The following is a 3,577-nucleotide window of genomic DNA, read 5'->3' on the forward strand; positions in this document are numbered from 1 at the left end:
ACTTGTCACTCATAAAGTGTGACATCACCAGAGACCTGTCACTCACGTGTGAACTTACTGAAAACATGCAACTAAGTGTGAATCCACGACTGAAGTGTTATTCACAGGTTCATGCAGGAACCCAGCATTAGCACTGTCACACTCGAATCCTGTAGTGAGCTCACAGGTCCTGTCATTCAGAAGTCAAAGTGTTGACTCGCGAAGATCCGGCACTTTTACTGAAAGCGAACACGTTGGAAGCGTGCCACTCGCACCATTGATCTGATCAGAGTCCGTCAGTGTGAACTCACTAGAAGCCCAACAATGCCAAGCCTAGATCGACCTCAGGTAGACGTCAAGTGTGAAATCACCAGAGCGCGGCTTTTAGAATGCCAAACCTAGACTCAATAAGAATCTATCATTTACAAGGCGACGTCTAAGTGTGAATTCACAAGAGTAGTGTCACTTCAAAGACAGCATGTCAAATAAACAGTATGCAGCAGCTGAAAAATGCAAACTCAGGGAAGCCGCGTTGTGCACAAGGAGAAGGGTGAACTCACAAGGACCGAGCTGCCATGAAGCCAGAAGTGGAGTCGCCCGACTAAGTCCCTCCTGTGAGTTCAATTGTGAACTCACTAAGCTCCGGTCGTGCACACGATCAAACGCAAAGTCGTCTAACTCAGCAGGAGCGTCTCGCTCATAAGGCCACAACCGAATACATCATTACCGCGTGTCACTTACATCGTGGCAACACAACAAGGCCAGACGCACTAGTGTCCTGACACAACTCACCAATCTCGTGTAAGTGAACCAACCTTTCGTTTATTTTCGCAATAAAAAAACGTAATTACTTATTTAACTTCCCGCAGTTTCTAAAAGCACCCGCACATAGGCACAGCCGTGTGCAAAATACCACGCACACACATGCACACATAGAAACACAAGCACATGAATGCACAGACACGCAAATACACCTGGGCACATATAATCACGCACCCACACCCACACAATAACGTAGTTCTATATTGACATGAAAGTACACACGCAAACACAGATATAAGCACACACATATATACACACACATATAGGCACTCACACGCAGTCCACACAATTGCACATAATTGCATCCAGCCACACAAAAACACACACTCAATGAATGCCACACAGAAACACGTATAAGTTTATAAAGATTTGCCACGTGGATCCATGCACACACGAGGCATACACGCTCTGAAGCCTTCATACACACACTCACACATGGATCCGTGCACAATGTGTCACACATTCACACACGCGCGCGGGCGGGCAAACACGGCCACCGGTTCACACCTTCATCACTCTGCGCCGGTGCTGCTGGAATATTGTTTATTTCGCTTCGGATTGCACGCTGTTAGCATTTAATTACCTGAAAGAACAGCGCCTTCTGATTCATTTTCCAGACACCCCCACCCTTGCCGCGTTTTTTCACACGCAGGCGGCTTCAGTCCACTGTGTGTGTGTTTTTCCTCCATTGTAACCCGGCCGCACTGCCACTAAAATATTATAGGAACCGCGTCTTCCCTATTTCCTACGGGTTTCTGCTCCGTGTCTGGGCTCCTGTGTCTGTTCACTACAACTGAGTTTTCACTAGACTTGTGCAAAAACGTTACAATAAAAGGTGCGCCCCTTTTGTCTTGGTGCCTGCTTCCCAGCTCACAAACATTTAAAATAACATTTTAAGGTCATCTTCACAGGCCTGCGATTGATTCATTTCTCGGGCGTGGGCCGGGCTGCGGGTAGAAACGAAATGTTGACCTAGGTTCTTTCTCACTGAGGCCGGGGCGCTATATGCATCCATGAACTGCTGGGCGCTATATTTTTATTTTCGTTTGTTCTTTTCTTTCGGTGCACCCAATGCAGCTCCTACGGGGAAAGCGAGGAGCAGACGTTTTAGCCGGTTGGGGTGGAGGAAGGGGAGAGGTTCAAAGTTTGCAGACATATGTTGATCTTATTATTTGGGTAAAAGAACCTGGTACCGGCTTCACAGTTAACATATTTTAATACCTATTCCTTTTCATTTATGGGTTTATTTTAGATTTTTTTTTATTTATGCTCAAACCTTTTACTATCTGTCCACAAGATATTTTAATTGTTATCAAAAAGCGAATCTTGTAATCTCCGTACCTCGGTCACGGAAAATCTAGTCTAATTTTGTCGAATCGAATCAAATCTAATTGTATTTTTGTATACAGCGTAATACATGTGTGTAGATGCATTAACGGGCCTGCGCGCTTGTATATGTGAGTTAACTCGTGTGTGTTCGGATACAGGCATAGGTGCAGGACTTCTATAATTATGCGGTTCTGCAGACGGCGTTTCCGCCTAGTTATCGATTTACCATAGTGCTTCACCCGGTCATCTTTCTGTTGCTTATTACGGTTTTTGTGTATTAAACTTGTACTAATGAAGTGAAACATCTGTCCGGGTAGTGGTGACGTGTATAACTGATAAACTAATGATGCCATACTATCACAAAATGTGGCATAACACGCCGCTTAATTTGCCTTTCTTTGCTGCCGCATAATTTGGCCCTCCCCGTTGTATAACTCCAGTAGCCCTTCATATGTGTGTGTTGTGTAGGTGTGTTTGCGCGTGTGGCTATGTGTATGCGTTTATGTTTATTTGTGGGTACCTCTGTATACATGGGTGTATGTATGCATGTTCGTGCGTGTGTTTGTGAGTATGCGCGTTTGTTTGTTAATATGTGTTTTTTTTATCTGTGTGTCAGTGAATATATCTGTTACTATGTGCGTGTTTATGCGTAATATGTGCGTGTGCTTCTGTCTGCCCATGTGTTTGTGTGAGTGAATATATCTATGGTATGTGCGTGTGTTTGTATACATATATATATATATATATATGTATATGTATGTATATATATATATATATATATATATATATATATATATATATATATATATATATATATTTGTGTGTATAAATATATATATATATATATATATGTGTATATATATATATATATACACACATACATATACCACCACACATATCAACGTGTATATAAATAGCTTTATACGCATGTACTCTCGTAAACACATTCACACGCACATATATATGCATGCGTGTATGTACCAGTGTATATATGTTCGCGTGTGTAAATGTATGTAAGTGTGCAGGGGCACGTGTACCTACGTTTGCGGGGTTGTGTGAGCCAGTCGTCGTTTTTGCAGCTTTAGAGCGCGGTTGTTCATATTTCGAGGTACAAATGTTAGCCTTAGAAGTTTTCTGTGTTCTATCACACGCGCACACAGGGACAATTTGGGTATTTGAATTCATTTGTCAGGTGTTGTTGTGTCACCTGTCGGGAGGTTGATCCAATTTTTACCTTCCTGTCTTTGAACCCCAGAGCTGTGTGTCTGCGCGTGTTTTTAACCCGTAACTTGCAGCTGCGCTGTCGTGTTTCTTCGAAGTCACGTAAGGAGGTCAGGCAAAAAAAGATACAATGCCACCTTTACCCCTCAGCCTAAGAGACATCGTGTCATGATCATGTTTTATATAATGCGTGTTATATTTTTTAAGGCGTTAAACTGAGCTGGAC

Source organism: Lissotriton helveticus, chromosome 11 (assembly GCF_964261635.1).
Source record: "Lissotriton helveticus chromosome 11, aLisHel1.1, whole genome shotgun sequence".
Lineage (NCBI taxonomy): Eukaryota > Metazoa > Chordata > Amphibia > Caudata > Salamandridae > Lissotriton > Lissotriton helveticus.